The sequence below is a fragment of the Pollicipes pollicipes genome, unplaced genomic scaffold (genome assembly GCF_011947565.3).
Source record: "Pollicipes pollicipes isolate AB1234 unplaced genomic scaffold, Ppol_2.1 Scaffold_4002;HRSCAF=4701_pilon_pilon_pilon, whole genome shotgun sequence".
Taxonomy (NCBI): Eukaryota; Metazoa; Arthropoda; class Thecostraca; order Pollicipedomorpha; family Pollicipedidae; genus Pollicipes; species Pollicipes pollicipes.
The window spans coordinates 29,504,071-29,526,271 of record NW_023596420.1 but is presented as its reverse complement, the minus strand read 5'-3'; the positions used below and the strand labels follow the sequence as shown (position 1 = coordinate 29,526,271).

The window sequence follows — 22,201 nt, the reverse complement described above, 5'->3', positions numbered from 1 at the left end:
GATATGAACACGAGGGTCACGGTCACCTTGTATACAGTAAAGGTTAAAGCTAATTGCGAGAGGAGGTCTGAGAGTATTCCGGGGACAAATCTCAGGTTTGATCTTGTTTGACATGTTTCGAACAAAGGTCATAGCCTAGGGATATAGGGAATGCTTATCGTCGAATCCATTCGCCGCCTGATTACGGAGGAGGCCGCAGGCCCGGCGAGGGCGCACGTCAGCCGCAGAGCACGAGACGGGCCGAGGCAATTGGACTGGTCTTATCATTCCATTCAGTTCACCAGATGGGATGTGGCTTGGATCGGTGAATACGTTTGATGTACGGATTTTGTTTGAATTTTCAGGTTTGTTCTTCAGAAAGATGTTCTGTCTATTAACTTAACCATAGTTGCTCGAAGACTTTTATCACAAGCCTCCTTTAAGAAGAGCTTGCCCTAAAAACAAATGGACGTATTCCGCGCGATTTTTTTGTTTGGGGTGGGGGTCTTTGTATGTTATCGTTCTACCCGTCCTTGACAAGGTCCTGGCCGCGCCCTTGCCCGTGCCTCTGGTTTTCCGGACTCGAAGCCCATCCACTACACGTCCAACACCCCGTCAAGATATCGTTAGCCACATAAGTCTCATATCTAAATCGGCAAAGCGATGCTATCTAACCGACAGCTTTTTCTGATCTCCTTGGTACGCACGTCCTAAGATAATATCGGCATGTATTTGGAGATGCTCTCTTTACCACCTCGAATGCTCGTTATTTACACAATTGGAGAACACCAGGCTTAGTTGCAAAGTTTGCTAGCATTAGGGGCCTTATCATCGGTTTTTTATATCCTGACATTTAGGTTGTACCTTTTCGATATCTTTGACCTCGGTCTTTGCTTAAATTAACAACATAATGCAACCTGCTGCAGAATTACCGCCTTTTTCAGTGTAGCCACCAAAGACGCGTTTTGCACGGCTGCTCATACAGCGAATGCTTGGCCTCAGTTGTCGCATCGTTCCAGCATCTGCGTTTGCTTGGAGTCCCTGAGCTGGTACTGGGCACCTATTCCTATTCTCATTTCGCCTGTCTAATGCGAAGCACACGCCGTTCTGCACTGGTTAGTTGACGCGAGTGATTTGCTTTTCAAGTACTGATATATTTTGTTGACAGTGTACATCTTCAGCCCAATAATATACATTTCCGGACCAAGCAATTTATATATATATATATATATATATATATATATATATATATATGTACTATATATCTATATGCATATCTACATATATGTCATATATGTGTATATATATATATATATATATATATATATACACATCATGTCACCGTAGTTATACATCGGTTCGACAAGGCAGAAACAAACTGCTCGCGGTAAAATAAGCAAGTTCAAAGGCAACCAGCTAGCAGGACGGCAGGTGAGTATGAGTACGCCAGGTATGAATAACCCCCTCCAGTTATGGCGTTAATGTCAGCAAAAGATTAGACATAAGCCAGTTTGAAGAACAGCATACATGGTTCACAGCTATTGGCCGGACGCATTCTGATAGGCTAGACCCAGCCAGTCTGACTTCAGATAGGCTGAACTCAGGACCCAGGAGTCATTATACTGATACCACTCTCTCAGGGTTGTTCATGGGCTGTATAAAAAGGGTGTTTATGTCTGGTCGCATATTGGCCCGAGTGCATCACGCCAGCATGGTTCGTCACGCCTCACAGGGGCTACTTGTCCATGCTGTTGTTTCATTCTCCCCTATTCAGAAGGGAATTACAAAAGCCTTCCGCCTTTTTGATCTTATTGGCGGCGAGATCGGTTATTGCCATCAAGGAGCAAGGAACGCGCAGGAACCCTTCATTTCCGGGACGCTTGCCCGGTTGCAGCCATGGAAGCAGGTGAGCTTTTCATCTCCATTCAAGTACCATCTCCCTTGGTGAAAACCCTGAGATCGCACCTGGTATGCTTTGGACCCGGTCGGAGAACTCCCCAAGCTTTGCGGGCGCGTGGTCCCAGACTGCACACCGCATCGTGGACTTAGGTGCTCAACAGACAGGCAAGAAAGTTGGAGTAAAACGTTCCCGCACCGGGAACGGCTCTCGGAACGGAACGAAGGTCTCAGAACGGCTCGACCTTTGTGCAGGCGTGGTCACAGATTGTGCACCGCAAGGTAGACTTGAGCTGCCCGACAAGCAGGTCAGAAAACGCAGACGAAGATATTCCCGCACCGGGAATCGAACCCGGGCCTCACGGGTGAGAGCCGTGTATCCTAGCCACTAGACCATGCGGGAGGTAGGGGACCATGATACGGGTTCTATCAGCAATGATATGCTAATGATAACGAGTGATCCTTCACCCTAATCCTTCGACTTGAAACCAGTCACGCGGGCGTGACCACGCCATCTCCATACTCCCAACGGAGATAGCATAATCCGTGCACCTCCTCACTCGCTGGCTCTCGCTTCAGCGCCTAGTTTGTGTACCCGCCAGAGGATACGCAGAGGCGGCAAAGCGTGCCTTGACCCCGTTTGTTTACAAGTATCGAGCCATCTGTCCGAGAAAATTAGAGATCATGCATGTGAAGGCTCTGGATGTTAAGGTTCTATGCCTCTGGAAAACCAGTGGTGCACGGTGGTTCACCAAGAAAGATGTGCTTGATGGAGATGAAAAACTGACGTGCTCTACGTGCCAGCAACGCCAAAAACGCTCAACGAACTTTCGAATTCAGAGGTGTCCTTGCGCATCCTTGCATCCCTTTGGCGTACCTGAAACGATTCTCATTGCAGTATGGTCAAAACAGCGATAAGCTAAATGCCAATGTGCCCTTCCGTCAGTGGTCTGTACCTGTTATACTCTGTCGTACAGGGGGACTGCAAGTACAGCCCGTACTTCCAGTCCCCCGTAGTTTGCCTTCCCGTACGGAGTTCTCGCTACGGCGACATAATATATATTGTGTGGTCCGTCCGAACATATATTATCCATGTAAAGCTGTACAGTTCCCACAAAACATATGAGTACTTAAAAAAGCAAATTACTTACGGTAACTAACCAGTGCCGAACGACATGCGCTTTGCATGAGGCAGGAGATATTAGAACAGAAGTAAGTGCGTAGTCCCATCTCTGTGACTCGAAGCGAATGCAGATGTTGTAACGATACAACTGAGGCAAATCATTTGCTGTGTGACAAACCGTGCAAAGTGCGCCTTTGTTGGCTACGCTTACAAAGGTGGCAATCCTGCAACAGCTTGCATCATGTGGTTTATTTGACCACAGATCGCAGATAAAGGCGTCTGAAAGGTACAACTCAAGAGTTAGATTGGCAATTAGCCAGTGGTGACGCCATAAAGCTCAGAAAACGTTACAACTGAACCTGTGATCCTCCAACTGCCTTGATAACAAGCATTCGAGACCGTGACAAAGTGTTTCCAGACCTATGACGACATAAGCTTAAGACGTACGCACCAAGTGAAGTCAAAAGAATTTGCCGATTAGGTAGTATTACTTTGCCGATTTAGATATTAGGCTAATGTAGCTAATGATATCTTCACAGGGTGCCGGGTGTGTAATGGTTAGGCTGCGAGTCCGGAAAACCAGAGGCACGGGCAAGGGTGCAGCCAGAGCCTTGGCAAGAGGGTGGGGCACAGCATTGGCAAAGAGCGCTATGATAGTAAAAGTGTCCCAAAAATCTCCAGATATGGCCCATTTGTTATTGAAGAAAACTTCTTATGGCATTGAAGAACACTTCTTCTTCTTATATGTATATACATATATATATATATATATATATATATATATAGATAGATAGATATATATATATATATATATACACTATAAATAGAAAAGGTCAGATGCTATCGCAAGATCAATTCTACCTTATGTTTACAGTAAATAAACCGGCAGTCATGCGTTAATGACTGCATGAAATAAATCGCCGAAGCCCTTTAGTTTACAAGGGCCCAGTGGACTCTTTTACACTGAAAGATCTCAGACTTTGGGTGAATTTCTATCCTGGCTATACAGAGGTAGCGAAGATTGCGCAAATATAGATTAAACATGAAAATCGGTGAATAATTTGCATTAATATGGCCAAGCCATGTTTGTCTGGATATGTTTAACATTCAGTCAAAATTGATACGTGGTACAAGATAAGGAAGCGTAGTTCTGAGTACGCGCGCTCGCATAGCTAAGTTACAAATACTCGACGCCAGGCGTTCCAGTCTCCTTAGATCGCGTATTATCGGCCCTGCGGCAAAGACTCGGCCGTGGCCAAGCGATGGACGAAAAATTGTGACGCATCTGAAATAAATAACTTTGAATGCGTTACGACACCAACTTGTACATTTACAGATATTCCGGAGGTACGTTTCACCTGTGCAATTTTTACATTCATGATAACGTACAAGTCTTTACAGCGCCGCACAGTCGTGCAGGTATCTGGTGGTGGAACTGGGAGAGTAAGGCAAAATCTCTACCCTCCGCGTTGCTCTAACCGTTCTGTTGCCCAGAAAACAATCTCAAACTTGTAAAAGGACATTCGCGTGGTGTAGTCTTTGAACTGGGCGACTCAATTTTGAAAGTCGCTCAGAAATATTATTTCACGACGGTGATTGTTCGCGTTCGGCGCCCGCCCCTCGCGCTCCTTGCAGTGGCCGAAGTTGCTCGGTTTTGCGAAAGCTGCAACCCAAGCCATCGCTACCCTTGCTCCCCGAGATTACGGGCGTTGTACTGGGCTCTATAACGCACTCAGCTGCTGGGGCTATATGGCACCGTCAGCCTCTCACTCTGGCGGGAAGGCCGGGTACCGGTCAAAACATGTCAAACAAGGTCAGACCCGAGGTCAGTGTCCGGAATGCTCTCAGAGCTTATACCGCAACTAGCTTTAACCTTTTTTCCATGTAAAGGGTCACTCGTGTTCATATCAGGTGAGTGACCTTATTGACCTTTAGGAAGTCAAGATGATGAAAAGCCGTTGCAATTATTTAAGTGCCTTAATTCGCAATGAGGTTCATGAACTGCCTTAAGCGGCATGATTCTCGAAGCCAAAGGTCGATCAAGGTCATTTTAGGTCAGTGACCTCCCCTGACCTTCATAGAGCTAAAATAAGGAATCCGTTAACGTCCTTGTGATCAAGGAACTCTAAGTCAGCGTTGACAATTATTCCCTAACTTAAGTATTCCGGTAAAAAAACGGTATGATTTTGATATTGGCCTGACCTTTGAACGTAAGTCAACCTCAGAAGATTTAGTCTTAATCATGAAGGCAGTAATTCAGCTGTCCAAGAAGCCATCTCACAGCTGTACAAGTTTGTCGAACACTCCGTTGCCTCAAGCGATTTCTCAAAAATTGTCTGCGTTGACAGCTGTGGCCTGACTGCATTCTACAGGTCAGTGACATCATGACATATATCTACTTTGAAATAAAGCAATCGGCTGTTCATTTGACTGCCGTTGTTTCAAATTTGGTACAGCTACCATGAACCACACAAAAATTATTCTGGAAGAGCTTAAGGGAGTTAACTTGACCGCTCCTAAAGGAGGTCAAGTTTGGGGGTCCGCCAACCGGGCGCGTGTTGAGTGCCCCTGGCGGGAGCCTCGTCAGAGCGCCCGCACATACCGCGCATAGAGGTCGCGGAGCGGACTAAGTCTCGCCGGAGTACTCTCGGATGTACGTAGCCTTACCCCACCCCTCTCAACTCTCCTTCATTCCATACCCCGAAATTGTCACTTATGTCCGAAGTGGACCTAATCCAAACCACACAAGATAAAAAATACCTCCTCTCCCCCACCATCTGTCGATCATTTCTTACTCTCCTTTTGCCAAGAAGGCACTGGTCGGTTGCCGTAAATAATGTGCTTTTTTGAAATACTGACATGTTTTGTGGGTACTGTACATCTTTACACGGATAATATATGTTCTAACGAACCACACAATATATGTTGTGTCGTCGTAGTCACAACTCCGTACGGGAAGGCAAACTACAGGGGGTTCTCCCTCCCTCATTCTCACTCTCTCTCGCCCTTTATCACCCCCCTTAACTCCTCCATGCTCGCTACCTCTCACCACCTCTTTAACTCTCTACACATCACGCCGGCCCTGTCTCCCTTATTTTTTGCACTGTTTCCTGTATCACTGTCGCACTTTACCTCTTCTTTCTCTTCATCATTTTCATCGTTTTTATCTCTTCTCTCCTGTTTCTTTCTTACTCGCCTGCCTATTGAACTCCCTCCTTTTTCTTCTCCCTCCTGTCTTCCGTCCCACGCTCTGTTCTATTCTTTGTTTTTTCCCTATCGTGTTGCTTTTCCTCAGCGTCATTTTCCATCTCCCTTTCATTTATACCACGTCCCCCTTTCTGTCTCCTCCATTTACACCCCTGCCGTACACTCACGATCTCCCGCTCTCCCACTCCCCACCCTCCCGTGTGAAGGGGCCGACGCTCCTCAGCATGAGCTGGCCTGGCGTCGTAGACAGAGGCCCATCAGAGCCGTAAGTGGAGCAATGCCGCTGGAAGTGCTCGGGCAGCCATATCACATGGCGGCGGGCCCCAGCCTTGGCCCGTGATCGCCTGCCCGGCGAATGGCACTCATTGGACCAGCATATGGGGCCGCTCAGACGCCAGGCGGCCCTCTGACGCCGTTTATATGAAAAGCCGTACGGCCGCTGTCATAGTGATGATCTAGGGCTCGTGAAAGTGTAGTATCTTTCCGTTCATACTTAAGTTTCAATTTGTACTTCCATTTGTCAATAATGATAGTCGATTTGACCATCCGGGCCTGTGTGATATCCCTGTTTGCATCCAGGAAATTTCGCTTAAAGCTCGTGGAGGTAAGGGTAGTTCGGCCTCTTACTTCCCGGTACATGCAAGACCGATTTATTTTTAAGGCGGAGCTTTATGTGCATGCTGTTGATCTGAAGTGACATGTAAACTGGGGAAAGATGGAAAGATACCAGCGGAGTACTCATGTGGGCAACAACGCCCAGATTGGCATAGGCGGCATTGCCCTCCGTTTGTACTGTCGATGGCATGGTAACACAACAGGTCTAGTTTTGCCTTCGATTGGTGGTGGCTATTTGCAAGCTAATTCTTCTATCGCTTTCTACCCTCCAAAGCGGGGAAGAGCGAACCTTGCGCCGATTCCATAACCGCAGTGCGACAACAAAAATGCTCCCATCTGCGATGTTCACCTACTAACGAATTTATGTACATCTATTGAACCTTCATCCAGAACCTTCGCATCCAGGACCGTCACATACATCAGCTCTAACTTGCTCGGACAGATGGCCTGACACCTCAAAAAAAAAACGGGGTCAAGGCACGCTTTTATCGCCTCTGCATACTCTCTGGCAGGTACACAAACTGGACGCTGAAGCGAGAGTGAGGAGGTGAGCGAGTTATGCCATCTCCGTTGACAGTATGAAGATAGCGTGGTCAAGCCCGCGTGATTGGCTGCAAATGGAGGAATTGTGGTGAAGAATCGCTCGTTATCATTACATATCATTGGTGATAGGACCCGCATGCCTAGACAGCATCTCCCGCATGGTCTAGTGGCTAGGATACACGGCTCTCACCCGTGAGGCCCGGGTTCGATTCCCGGTGCGGGAATATCTTTGTACACGTTTTCTGACCTGCTTGTCGGGCAGCTCAAGTCTTCCTTGCGGTGCACAATCTGTGACCACGCCTGCACAAAGGTCGAGCCGCTCTGAGACCTAAGCCCACCGGCCGCACCCGAAGCAGATAGCGTGCGATGGCGGGATTGGCTTTTTTCACCAAGGAAGACGCGCTTGATGGAGATGAGAAGCTGACGTCATCCATGTGCCAGCAACGCCGGAAGCACTCCAAGAACTTTCGGTTTCAGAGGTGTCCATGTGCTTCCGCGCATCCCTTTAGCGCACTTGAAAAGATTTTTGCTGCAGCATGATCAAAACAAAGATAAGCTAATTATCACTGTGCTCCTCCGTCAGTGGTCTGGACCTGTTATACTGCACGGGGTTCGATACCCCACGGTGCCCGCCGGCGAATAAGAAAGAAGAGGAGAAGAGATAAAAAGCGATGAAAATGATGAAGAGAAAGAAGAAGTGAAGTGCGACAGTGATACAGGATATCAGTGCAAAAAAAATAAAGGAGACAAGGCGGGCGTGAGGTGTAGAGAGTAAAAGAGGTAGTGAGAGGCAGTGAGCATGATGGAGTTAAGGGGGGGGGGGGGGGGTGATAAAGCGCGAGAGAGAGTGTGAATGAAGGAGGGGGAGCCCCCTGTAGTTTGCCTTCCCGTACGGAGTTGTGACTATGACGACACAACATATATTGTGTGGTTCGTTAGAACATATATTACTCGTGTAAAGATGTACAGTACCCACAAAACATCAGTATTTCAAAAAAGCAAATCACTTACGGTAACCAACCAGTGCCTCCTTGACAAAAGGATAGTAAGAAACGATCGAAAAAAATCTCTGCTTTGATCTTACTGCACCAATGATCGCTTCAGGTGCGCCACAAGGAAGCGCAAGGACACCTCTGAATTCGTAAGTTCGTGGAGCGCTTCCTACGTTGCTGGCACATGGAGCACATCAACTTTTCATCCCCATCCAGCACATCCTTACTAGTGAAAAAGTAAAAGTACTTTATCCGCTTTGGATGCCATCCGTAGTTTTTCGGCCTCAGAACAGCTTTGCCACTGCGGACTCGCGGCCACAGACTGCACTGCAACTGGGCGAACGACGTCGCCCAACGAACAGGTCAAGAAACGCGGAGAGGGACATTCCCACACCGGGAATCGAACCCGGGCCCCACGGGTGAGAGCCGTGTATCCTAGCCACTAGACCATGCGGGAGGTAATAGACGCCAGCGCGGGTCCTATGACCGATGATAGGCTAACGATAAGGAGCGTTACTCCACCCTAATCCCTCTACCTGTAGCCGGGCACGCGGGCGTGATGACGCCATCTCCATACCGCTAACGGAAGTAGCATAATACATGCACTTCCCCACTCGCTTGCTCTCGCTTCAGCGTCCAGTTTGTGTATCCGCCAAAGGGTACACATAGACAAAGGCGTGACGTGACCCCATTTGATCGGGAGTATTGGGTCAACTGCCCGAGCAAGTTAGAGATCTTACATGTGAAAGTTGTGGATGTAGATTCAGTGGATATGCAAGGTTCACTAGTCGATGAATATCGCAGATGTCAGCATTTTTTGTTTTAGCACTCTTGTTTTGGAATCAGCGTAAGGTTCGTTCGTCCTCGCTTTGGAGGGTAAAAGATGGTAGAAGATTGAGGTAGATTAGCTTCCATATAGCCGCCACCATCCGAAAGGCAGAACTAGACCTGATATGGTACCATATTATTAACAGTATAAACGGGGGACAACAGCATTTATTTTAATTTCGGCGCTGCTGCCCACCTGAGCACGCCACTGATATCTTTTCATCTTTCTCCAATACACATATTCCGCAGTAAACGCGCGAGAAAAGCTGTCGTGCCTTGGGTCGATTATTTGGTATCCATGGGCCCCCAAAGTCAAATCCATGGGCCGGCAGAAGTTGGGTGGGCAGGGGCACCCAACTTCGTGCAGGCTTCCAGCTCAGTAAGTCTTGTGATGTATGATGCAGTTTTGGCTGCATCGCCAAGCAAAATAAGCGCACGGGCGTTTGTGCAGGACTAATCGGGCATTCTCGTCCACACAACCGGAGTTCCCCGCCCTCTTTCAAGGTTGAAGACGCCTGAAGCGTCACCTGTGCGGAATTAACTACAGCGAGACGCTTGAGGCCAGCGCATCACTTGCAGCAAATCTTGTCAGTCTCCTCAGCCGGACCAGGGGCGCCGGGTTTGACCGATGTAGGCTACCTGGTGTGCGGGGGGGGGGGATGATGGTGAGCTGGTATTTTTGCCCGCCGGGCCAGTTCTCGGTCGTTCACTGAATTCCCGGTATACCGACCCGCTCCGAACACCCTGCTGATTGTGGGTTTTCACCATCAGCCATCGCCATCCTTGCCGACGCGGTCGAGTGGCGTGCTAGTCCGCGTCGTCGTGTTGAGCTGCCGCAGCAATATTTGTTGCCACTCAGCCCCGCACACACTTCAGAGGAGGTTATTTGCTCCGAAAGCCGGCCCCAGGCTTGTCATGATCCGGGCCGGCTTCCGAATCAGCGCGTTGAGAGCGGACCGCGGGGCAATAGCTCTGGGGCGACAACCCTGCAGCGATGCAAACATTGGCAGATATTCAGCCTGCTTCCGTGTGCGAGGCTCTCAAACCGGTGGCACTCAAACTACCTTTTCTTATCCAGTTGAGAAGTGGCACTCAGACGACTTCCACTTCTCAAATGACAGTCATCTGACGAGGCTTCTCTTCAAAGCCTTGACGTTTTTACTCCATAGCCGGTGGCAATTGTCGTCATGTTCGTACGATACCGGATTTCAGTTTTGTTCTATGTATCCGCTGTCACTCCTAGTCGTCGCGAGCCACGTGACATAGCGCCTGAAGCGCCCGGAGCATCCCACCATGGCGAAAAGCCTCCCGCGTAGCCTAGTACAGGTTCGACAAGAACACCTTAGCACTCCCCTATATCACAATGGCCAGTTCTTGACGAGTTATCTCTGAAGATTTCATCCGTCATGCCATCGACGCATGTTACAGGGCGCGTACCGTTTTGAGTTTCGCCACGAAACTCAGCGCCTACGACATCCAGTACGAAATGGATATAACTGGTCCGCCGCGGTAATTACGCAGCATCACCCTACTTGTTAAATAAAACCTGTAAATACCACATTGTACCAATTCCGCATAATGCATAATACCTTGTTCTATCAGCGACCTCTCTCGCAGTCATCGTCCTCGATCGCGTGTAACGATCGCGTTCGATAATATGTTGGATACTTGTCTTGATATCAAAAACATTTATACAATTTCGCCACGGACAGCATGCTGATGGCCGGATGTGATCAAACAAGGTTAAATTCCAGGTTGGTCTCCAAAATGCCCCAGAGCCTAAATAACCGTTAACTAAGCAAAAGGTCACTAGCTCATTTAAGGTCAGTGGCCTTGCTTGACCTTTTTAAGGTTTTGGTGAATAAAACCATACAAGACTGCTCTGAGTGTTGCATTTGAATAAGCAACAAATATTAGGCTAGGCAGAATGTTCCTAAAACAAATGTCGACCTGGATTGTCTTAGGTCAGTGACCTGTTCTAACCTCTACGAAGCCAATGGCAGATGTATGATGCGGCTCCTGCCATCAGCAAGCAAGCCTTAGAGCAATAAAACAGGTTGGTTTTGACCTTGGTCTCACCTTTAAACCTCACCTTACGCCAACGCAATTTGCTTCTTAAACGTTTGTGTTGCCTAATGGAGCATCTCAAAGATGTATAGCTTTGTTAAACACTCCGTTGTTACATCAGATTAACCGATTCCTTAAAAATTGACTTCGCTGAAACCATGGCCTGAGTTTGACCTGCCATAGGTCAGTGACATTACAAGGTACATCTAAATTTGGTACACGAAACGATCTGCAATTCGATTGTCAACAGCTATGCAAAATTTGGCGCGGCTACACCGCGCCGTTGGGAAACCAATCCGGAAAAACCTTCGGGGGGTCAATCTGACCTCCCCCTTGAGTGCAGGGTAAATATATGCATGTTTTTCGATGGAATTTCGCCATGTCGAGAAACTGTAAATAACTGGTCTGTGATAGCCATGTTTATTAAGGACGCTGGACACTATTCATGTAAAGAAATGAAGAAATGCACAGAAAACTACATCAGCACATAATAGCAACTCATGCATGCATTAAATTTCTCTAGTATGCACGGGAGAGCTGCAGGTGCACCCATTCAGCCCCACAAAAGGGATGCTTTTATAAGAATTTGATGCGATATGCGAGGCTTCCATATATCATTGCTGTGGCTACACACGTGATATATATATATATATATATATATATATATATATATATATATATATATATATAAACATGCGGCTTTTGTCTATGCAAGGGCAAATGTACCTTCAGTCGATTTTTCGCATGTTTGCTCAACGCAAAATATTGCTCCATCTGGGCCAGCACGCACAACAAACTTGAGTGGTGCAAGCAATTGTTCCTTTGTAACGGCTATTCGAAAGCACAATTGCCCCTGGCATTGGGTCTGCCTTGAGTCAACAAGACCTAAAAGCACTCGACAAGAACCCGGCTCATCAACGTTTTTGTCAAAATTAAATGCCCGTCATTTAAGATGGGTGAAAACCTTTTGGAGAATACCATCTGGACGGATATCGTACCGGCTGGCTAAGACACTAAAATAAGGCTCACCATTTATTACAAAAGCGGAGCAACTAGTAGCGTTGTGATAGAAAACAACCTGACAGCAGACTAAAACCGAGTAAAGAACACCAGCATATTGTATCAATTGAAATGCCCATACGGAGGCCGCCGGCGCAGCAACTCGACTTTTGTTGAAATTATCACGTTATCTCTATCACGACGCATGACAATGCACCTGCGGGAGGGACCGCCAGACCAGCATATGCACAAAACGCATAATTAAAAGCCTCTACGCTCTCACCTACCTGAACACACACTGATTTTTAAAGCATGTCCAAACAGATGCCGTTTACAAGTCCTCGAAGCCATCCACATAAGAGAAGGAATGTGACACGGCGTGACCTTCTGGCGTCGATGAGTCATAACATCCCAGCTGATCAAGAAATGCCTGACTTAGACGAACAGTATAGATCTTGAATAGTTTTGGACTTGCTCAGAAGGGTTAACAACAAATGGGTCATATCCGGCGATTTCGGGGATCCTTTTACTATCAGGGGCCCTTTGTCAACGCTGTGCCCCCCTCCTCCCCCCACCCCGTTGGCAAAGTTCTGGCTGCGCCCCTGCCCGTCCCTTGGTTTTCTGGACTCGCAGCCTAACCACTACACAACCGGCACCCTGTCAAGGTATCATTAGCTACATTAGCCTCATATCTAAATCGCCAAAGTGATGCTATCTAATCATGTCGCAGTAGTGACAAATCTGTACGGCAAGGCAGAAAAAACAGTCGCGGTAAAATTAGCAAGTTGAAAGGCGATTAGCTAGCGGGACTATATAATGGGGGGGGGGGGGGGGGGGTATAATAACCCAAGTGCAGCGCGCCAGAATAATTAGTCACGTTTCACAGGTTTTGCTTGTTGTTATGCTGTTTTTATTCTCCCGCCCTCAGCAGAGTATGACAACAGCCTATGGCTCTCTTTTGATCTTATTGCAGCGAGAATCGTTTCAGGTGCGTCACAAGAATGCACAAATGCGCAAGAGCATCCGTCAATCCGGGATTTCTTGGAGCGCTTCCGGCGTGCTAGCCCATGTGGGAGGTGAGTTTTTCATCTCCATAAAGCACATCTTCGTTGGTGAAAAATCTCGTCATCTTACCTGACCTGCTTTGGACGCGGCCGGAGGGCGCATGTCCCACAACTCTTCGACAATCGCGCGCGCGTGGCCGCAGACTGCGCACCGCATCGTGGACTTCAGTTGCACGACAAACAAGACAACAAGCCCGACAGCAAACAACAGCCGACAAGACAAGCAATACAAACAACTTAGAGAAAAGTCTTCCCGCACCGGGAATCGAACACGGGCCTCACGGGTGAGAGCCGTGTATCCTAGCCACTAGACCATGCGGGAGCAATGGAACGCGCACGGGTCCTATAAGCAATAATATGCTAAAAATAAGGAACGATTCTTCACCACGCGCTAAACTTTGCATATCTGTTGACAACGAGCTAGAAGATCTTTTCGTGTAATAAATTTAGATATAACTTGCAAGGTCACTGACCTATGGCAGGTCAAAGTCAGGCCATGGTTTCAGCGAAGCCGATCTTTAGGGAATCGGTTAAACCGATGTAACAACGGAGTGTTTAACAAAGCTATACATCTTTGAGATGCTTTATTAGGTAACACAAACGCTGAAGGAGCAAATTGCGTTGGCGTAAGGTCAGGTATAAAGGTGACACCAAGGTAAACTAACCTGTTTTATTGCTTTAAAGCTTGCTGTATGGGGTAGTTTCCGGTGCTCATTTTGAATTCATTGACAGCAGGAATCGCATCATACATCCGCCATTGGCTTCGTAGAGGTCAGAATAGGCCATTGACCTAAGATAATCCGAGTCGACCTTTGATTTAGGAACATACTACCTAACATAATCTTTGTCACTTATTCAAATGCAACACTCAGAGCAGTCTTGTATGGTTTTATTCACCATGACCTTCAAAAGGTCAAGCAAGGCCACTGACCTGAAATGAGTTAGTTATCTTTTGCTTAGAAACAGTCATCTAGGTTCTGAGGGAATTTTGGAGATCAGCCTGGAATTTGACCTTGTTTGACCTTATTTGACCCGAACGTCATGACTTAATGACCTCAAACTTCGATCTAAGAGATTTCACGTACATTTCAAGACACCCTGCAAATTTGGGTGTCCAGCTTTCTTAGTTCCCGAGATCTCAGGGGAGTTCAAATTGACCCGCCCCCACACCTGAGCGAAGGGTGCATCCACAGCCTTCACGTGATTTATCTTTAACTTGCTCGGACAGTTGACCTGACACTTCCGATCAAATGTGGTCAAGCCACATCTTTCTCGGCTCTGCGCACCCTTTGGCGGATGCACAAACTGGACACTGAAGCGAGAACAAGCGAGTGGGGAGGTACATGAATTATGCTACCTCTATTGGCGGTATGGAGATGGCGTGGTCACGCCCGCGTGCCCGGTTGCAGGTAAGGAAATATGGGTGGAGTATCGCTCCTTATCGTTAGCCTATCATCGTCCATAGGACCCGTACCGCCACCGCCCACCTCCCGCATGGTCTAGTGGCTAGGATACACGGCTCTCACCCGTGAGGCCCGGGTTCGATTCCCGGTGCGGGAATGTCTTTCTCCGCGTTTCTTAACCTGTTCGTCGGGCGACCTATGTCCACACTGCGGTGCACAACCTGTGGCCACGCGTCCGCCATGGTCGAGCCGATCTGGTAGCCAATAGCTACCGACAGTGTCCAAAACGGAGCTTTCGAAAGTGCTTTGAATTCTTCGCCAAGGACGATGTGCTGGGTGGGGATGAAAAGTTGATGTGCCCCATGTGCCACCAACGCAGGAAGCGCTCCGCGAGTTTTCGAATTTAGAGGTGTCCTTGCGCATCCTTGTAGCGCACCTGAAACAATCAATGCTGCAGTAAGATCAAAATGGAGATGAGCTAAATATCACTGTGCTCTCCGGTCAGTGCTCTGGACCTGGTATACTACACGGGGTTTGACTGTCCACGATGCTCGCCCTTCCCGACAGGTTGAAAGGCTGACAACGCCATATAGCCTCAGCACCTGAGTGCATCATAGAGCCCAGTGGCACGCCTATAATCTCGGGAAGCAAGGATAGCGATGGCTTGGGTTGCAGTTTACGCAAAACCGAACGGCGTTGACCCCTGCAAGTAACGCCAGAGGCGTGTACCGAGCGCCCAACAATGACTATTGTAAAACAGTGCTTCTGAACGTCTTTCAAAGCAAAGAATCGTTCAGTTCAAAGGTAACACCGGGTGAATATCTTTTTTACAAATTTGAGGGTGTTTTCTGGTTAGATTAACAGTTAGGCACCGCGGAAAAAGTAAATTTTACCTTACTTTCCAGTGTCATCAACATATTTCTGAACCACTTCGCGGTGCTGTAGACTTATGCGCTATCATCATGAATGCAAAGTTCGTTCGGGTAAAATGTACGCCCGGAATATTTTTAAGGTACCATTTGGCGCCCTAAAGCATTCTAAGTTATTTCTTTCAGATGTGTCACCATTTTTCTCCGTGGTTTGGTCACGGCCTGGTTTTGGCCGCAGAGCCGACGCTGCGCGGTCTAAGGACACTGCAACACGTGGCGCCGACTTTTTGTGACTTGACATGCGAGCGCGTACGCTAAAAAGGTACATGATTTGTACCAGTTATCAATTCTGGCTGAGTGTTAAACATATCCAGACAAACCTGACCTGGCCATCTTAATGCAAAAGATAAGCCATTTCTCATGTTCAATCCACATTCGCGCAGGGATCATTTTAACTGAATGGCCTCGGCGATTTATTTCATGCAGCCGTTTAACGCATCATTTTGTCAGTTTATTAACTGTAGACCTGAGGCAGAATTGGTCTCGCGGAAACATTTTCCCTGTTTTCTAATTATAGAAGGTACTGAAAGGGAGAGAAAGAGAGAGAATGAGAGAGAGAGAGAGAGAGCAAAAGATAGAAAGATATGGAGGAAAAAAGAGAGGATGTATATATATATATATATATATATATATATAGACATATAGTTGTTTAAATATATATACATATATATACATATATATATATATATATATATATATATATATATATATATATATACATGTTCTATATATATATTTATACATATTTAAATATATGCATATATCATAAGAACTTTTCCTGAAAAACAAATGGGCCATACCTGGCGAGTTTGAGGAATCCTTTTACTATCAGGGTGCCCTTTGTCAACGCTTTGCCCGCCCCGTTGCCAATGTTCTGGCTGTGGTCATTCCTCCGTCTCTAATTTTTTGGACTCGGAGCTTTCCCACTACATAACCGGCACCGCGTCAAGATATCATTAGCTACATTAGTCTCATATCATTAACGGCAAAGTGATGCTATCTAATCAGCAGCTTCTTCTGACCCCTCTCGGTCATAGATTTGGAGACATTTTGTACGGTCTCGAATGTTCCTTTTCATGGCAGTTTGAAAAGCTCAGGTGCATTCGCAAAGTTCCCTAACCTTTACGATTTTATCACCGGCTTATTTCCATCCTCACTTTTGAGTTGAGCCTTTTCAATGCCTTCATCCGCGATCTTTGCTTAGATATACTACATAATGCAAAGTGCTGTAGGGTTGTCACCTTTGTCAGTGTAGCCAACAAAGGCACATTTTGCATGGCTGGTCATACCGCAAATACTTTGCGTCAATTGTCGCACTGTTCTAGTATCTGCGTTCGCTTCAAATCACTGAGATGGGACTGCGCACTAACTTCTGTTCTAATCTCTCCTGTCTCATGCAAAGCGCATGCCGTTCGGCACCGGTTGGTTACCGTAAGTGATTTGTTTTTTTGTTGAAACAACGGATATATTTTGTGGGTACTGTACATCAGTATACCTAAGATGTATCTCTAGCATACCAAGCAATATATGTTATGTCACCGTAGTGAAAACTCGGTTCGGCAAGGCAAACTACAAAGGGACTGCAAGTGCAGGCTGCCCTTGCTGTCCTCGGTGCGGCAGAGTGTAGCAGGTCAAGACAACTGACAGGAGGGCACAGAGATATTTAGCTTACCTCTGTTTTGATCTAACCGCAGCGAGAGTCGTTTCAGGTACACCACAAGGATGCGCGGTTACATAAGGACACCCCTGAATTCGAAAGTTCATTGAGCGCTTGCCCCACTGCTGGCACATAGAGCGCGTCAGCTTTTTATCTCCATCAAGCACATCTTCCTTGGTGAACCCCCATGCGTTTGGTGTTTTCCAGGCGCATAGAACATTAGCATCCAGAACCTTCACATGCATGATCTTTAACTTGCTCGGACAGTTAACCCGACACTTCCGATCAAATGGGGTTAAGTCAACCTTTTGTCGTCTTTGCATTTGTTCGAGAGCCAGCGAGAAAGGAGGTGCACTGATTATTCTACTTCCGTTGGCAGAATGATCACGCCCCTATGCCTGTTACAGATAGAGAGATTGGGATGAAGAATTGTTCCTTATAATTAGCATGTCATTTCTGATAGGACCCGTATCGTTCTTCGGTGACTCCCGAATGGTCTAGTGGCTAGGATACATGACTCTCACCCGTGAAGCCCGGGTTCGATTCCCGGTGCGGGAACATCTTACTACGAGTTTCTTACCTGTTTCTCGAGCAACTTAAGTCCACGATGCGGTGCTCAGTCTGCGGCCACGCGTCCGCAGTGATCGAGGGGTTCCGGGGCATGAGCCCACCGACCGCGTCTAACGCAGACCAGGTGCAAGTGCGGGATTTTCACCAAGAGAGATGTATATGTTGGAGACGAAAAGCTCACCTGCCCCATGAGCTAGCACACTGAAAGTGCTCCAAGAGCTCCCGGATTGAAGGGTGCCCTTGCGCATCCGTGCATTCTTGTGGTGCCCCTGAAACGATTTTTGCTGCAATAAGATCAAGACAGAGGTAGAGGCTGTCACACTCCCCTAAAGCAGAGGCTTTCATACTCCCCTACTCTGCTGAGCAGGGGAGTATGAAAACAGCATGACAAGTGGATGAGAACAGCATGAACGGGTGATTGAGAACAGCATGACAACAAGTACAACCTGTAAAACGTCACTGACCATTCTGGCGCCTTGCACTCGGGTCATTATACGACCCCTTAATCTCTATAACCCCTATATATATATATATATATATATATATATATATATATATATATATATATATATATATATAACCCCAACCCCCGTATCTGAGTCACACTGACTAAGTCTAGTGTATCAGAATGCGTCCGGCCAATAGCTGTGAGCCGTTTATGCTGTTCTTCGAACTGGCCAATGTCTAATCTGGTGCTGACCTAAACGTCATAACTGAAGGGGCTTATTCATACCTGGTTTACTCATACCCACCTGTAATCCCGCCACCTGATCGTTTTTTGAACCTGCTAATTTTTCCGCGAGCACTTTTTTTTGCCTTGCCGAGCCAATTTGTCTCTGTTGCGTCATGACAGATTCATATATGTAGATCAGAATTCCGATCAAATGGGGTCAAGTCAAGCTTTGGCGCCTCTGCGTACCCTCTGGCGGGTACACAAACTAGACGCTGAAGCGAGAGCCAGCGAGTGAGGAGGTGCAATGCCATCTCCGTTGACAGCATGGAGATGGCGTGGTCACGCCCGCGTGACTGATATCAAGTTGAAGGATTAGGGTGAAGAATCGTTTCTTATCATTAGCATATCGTTGCTGGTAGGGCCCGTATCGAGGTTTGCCTCCCGCATGGTCTAGTGGCTAGGATACACGGCTCTCACCCGTGAGGCCCGGGTTCGATTCCCGGTGCGGGAACATCTTACCCCAAGTTTCTTACCTGTTTGTCAGGCACCTTTAGTCCACGATGCGGTGCGCAGTCTGCGGCAACGCGTTCGCAATGATCGAGGAGTTCTGGGACATGGGCCCGCCGCGTCCAAAATAGATCAGGTGGGATGATGGGATTTTTCACCAAGGGGGATGTACTTGAAAAATCTCCCGGAAGAGGGGTGTCCTTGTGCATCCGCGCATTCTTGTGGCGCCCCTGAGACGATTCCTGCTGCAATAAGATCAAGACAGAGGCAATCAGATCAAGACAGAGGCAGAGGCTGTTGTTATACTGTGCTGAGCGGGGAGTATGAAAACAGCATGACAAGTACCACCTGTGAGGCGTGACTAACCATTCTGGCGTGTTGCACTCGGGCCACGTATATATATATATGTGTGTGTGTGTGTGTGTGTGTGTGTGTGTGTGTGTGTGTGTCTGGCAAATAGTGTGTAAAAAATGCATACTGCTTTTCGAACTAGCCAATGTCTTATCTGGTGCTGACCTAAACTTCGTAACTGCAGGGGTTATTGGTATCTGGCATACTCATACTCACCTGTAGTTCCGCCAGTTGATCGCCTTTGAATTTGCTTATTTTACCGCGAGCAGTGCTTTTTTTTTGCCGTGCCGTACCGATGTATCACTGCTGCGAAATGATATATATATATATATATATATATATATATATATATATATATATATATGTATATATGTTGCTTGGTTCGTTAACGTATATTATCGGTCTAAAGATGTACAGTGTTCTCAAAATACATCAGTATCTACAAAACAAGCCACTCATGCCAACTCACCAGCGCAGAACGGCATGTGCTCTGCATGAGACAGGCGAAATTAGAATACGAGTAAGTGCCCAGTACCAGCTCAGTGACTCGAAGCAAGCGCAGACGTTGGAACAATGCGACAACTGAGGCAAAGCATTTGCTGTATGACCAGTGGTGCAAAACGCGCCTTTGTTGCCTACACAGAAAAACGTTGGCAATACTGCAGTAGATTTCAACATGTTGTTTATGTAATCAAAGATCGAGGATAAAGACATCGAAAAGGCATAAGCTAAAAGTCAGGATAGAAAAACAGGTGATAAGGCCGTTAATGTTAGCAAACTTTGCAACTGAGCTTGGCGTTCTCAAACTGCGTTGATAACGAGCATTCGAGACGGCAAAAAGAGTATCTCCAAGTATATGACGATATCACTTTAAGACGTACGTACCAAGGAGATAAGAAGAAGCTGTTGGCTAGATAGTATCGTTTTAAACACATTCCAGTATAGGTCGAGTTACTGTGTCTGCGGCCTTCGTACGGGCATTTCACTTTATACACTATATTGGTGCGATTTAACTGTTTTTAGTCTGCTGTAAGGTTATTTTTCATTACAAGGCAACTAGTTGACCTGCTGTTGTAATAAATGGGACGTCTTATTTCAGTGCTTTCGTAAGCCCAGTGGGATATTTGTCCAGATGATGTTCTGCATTTTCAAAAAACAGTTCACGCAAACCATGGGTGTCACCCGCACTTCGCACATCAGTTACACATAAGAGTGAGCTATTTGAACAGAAACTGAAGCACCCCAATCGCCAAGACAATGAAAAATATTTTTGTCACCGTAACATCCATACTACATCTTTTAGCCCAGCCAAGAAGAAATACTACGGTGATGAATTCATTGAACATTTTTTTTTTAACTCCAAGGAAACATCAAAAACATAAAACACCTTCATGAACTGAAAGCTAACAAAGGATGCACATCCAACCAGATTAGAGAGGCTAATGATAAAATTATCACAGTTGATTGAGATATCGCATAATCATTTAATTGTTTCCTCACTGAGATTGGATAAAAGTTAAAGGACAAGATTCCTGAATCATCCTTTAACCCCCTCCAGCTTATCGCGAGTGTAGAAAATGAAATGGATCTGTTTCCCTCCCCCTAAAGGAGAAGAATTAAGTCGCGTGATTAATGAATTGAGCAATGTCAGAGCTGGAGCTTGACAGTTTAAGTGCGAAAATAGTCATGCTTTCTTGAAGGGTAATACTCAAAGCAATACTTCACCTTTTCAACGGCTTGTTATCTTAAGAAATGTTTTCAGGCATTTAAAAATACGTGATTTAATTCATCTTTAAGAGTGGGGATTCTCAATTTGTAGCTAACTATAGACCTATCAGTACTTCGCCGTTTGTGTCCAAAATTCTCGAGAAACGAAAACAAATTCTCGAAAAAATTCTTAAATCTATAAATGTCTCATTCTTCATATAAGCCCAAATCACCTGATTCACCAAAAATTAGCTCGGATTTCAGAAGATAAAAAGTACCTGCATGCCAAGATTTCTTCTCAAGGAAACTATCGCCATGGCTTCTGAAAACGAGGAATATATGCTAGGTTTGTATTTATGTTTGAAAGAAGCATTTAACGCTGTTAACATAGACCTTCTTCTAGGTAAACTCACTAAATATGGTATTCGACGAAAATCTCATGAAATCATTTCCTTTATTTGTCTCGCAGAACTCAATATGTAAAAATAAGGAATTATTCATGATAATTAAAAAAACAACCATGGGTGTAACCCAAAAATCATTTCTCGGCAAAATTCTGTTCTTATTGTACATAAATGGCTTGCCCAAATTAAGCAGTAGCATGATCTGTCTCTTTTACACTGATGATACTGCGATTATTCTCAAAAATAAAAGCATTGTGGAACCTCAAAACAATGTCAATGCCCCTTTGCTTCTAATGACTTCCTGGTTTAGTACTCATTTTCTTTTGCTGAACGTATCAAAACATTTACACAGCATTACACCACCCTTTCTTTTCATTTCCAACCAAATGTGCAATTTAACAAGTCACCTCTTAAAGATAAAAAATAACTGCAAAACCTTGGTGTCTTCATTGACAATATATTTAAAGTACGCGCAGCGTTAATTTTGTTGCAGGCATATTAAGTAGAAATATTTGAATAATAACAAAGGTCGGGTACTTTATTGATAAAACGACGTCACGTCCACTCTATAACACTTTAACTCTTCCTTACCTAAATCACTGCTGCTTTAATTTGAGGCGCAAATTATGTTTCCCAACTAGATTCGTTAGTAATTTTCCAAAAAAGTCCTGTGCGTCCGATAGAAAA

General features: G+C 46.2%; 6 non-coding genes across 6 annotated transcripts; 3 read left to right on the top strand and 3 right to left on the bottom strand.

Annotated features, from left to right (window-relative positions):
* Positions 1–2,206: 2,206 nt before the first annotated feature.
* Positions 2,207–2,278, bottom strand: TRNAE-CUC (transfer RNA glutamic acid (anticodon CUC)). The gene has a single exon. It is a non-coding gene; the product is annotated as a tRNA-Glu (tRNA).
* A 5,237-nt stretch (positions 2,279–7,515) lies between these two features.
* TRNAE-CUC (transfer RNA glutamic acid (anticodon CUC)) lies at positions 7,516–7,587 on the top strand. Its single transcript has one exon. It is a non-coding gene; the product is annotated as a tRNA-Glu (tRNA).
* A 1,153-nt stretch (positions 7,588–8,740) lies between these two features.
* TRNAE-CUC (transfer RNA glutamic acid (anticodon CUC)) lies at positions 8,741–8,812 on the bottom strand. Its single transcript has one exon. It is a non-coding gene; the product is annotated as a tRNA-Glu (tRNA).
* Positions 8,813–13,563: 4,751 nt separating this feature from the next.
* On the bottom strand, positions 13,564–13,635 carry TRNAE-CUC (transfer RNA glutamic acid (anticodon CUC)). Its single transcript has one exon. It is a non-coding gene; the product is annotated as a tRNA-Glu (tRNA).
* Positions 13,636–14,801: 1,166 nt separating this feature from the next.
* On the top strand, positions 14,802–14,873 carry TRNAE-CUC (transfer RNA glutamic acid (anticodon CUC)). The gene has a single exon. It is a non-coding gene; the product is annotated as a tRNA-Glu (tRNA).
* Positions 14,874–18,984: 4,111 nt separating this feature from the next.
* Positions 18,985–19,056, top strand: TRNAE-CUC (transfer RNA glutamic acid (anticodon CUC)). Its single transcript has one exon. It is a non-coding gene; the product is annotated as a tRNA-Glu (tRNA).
* The last annotated feature ends 3,145 nt before the right edge of the window (positions 19,057–22,201 follow it).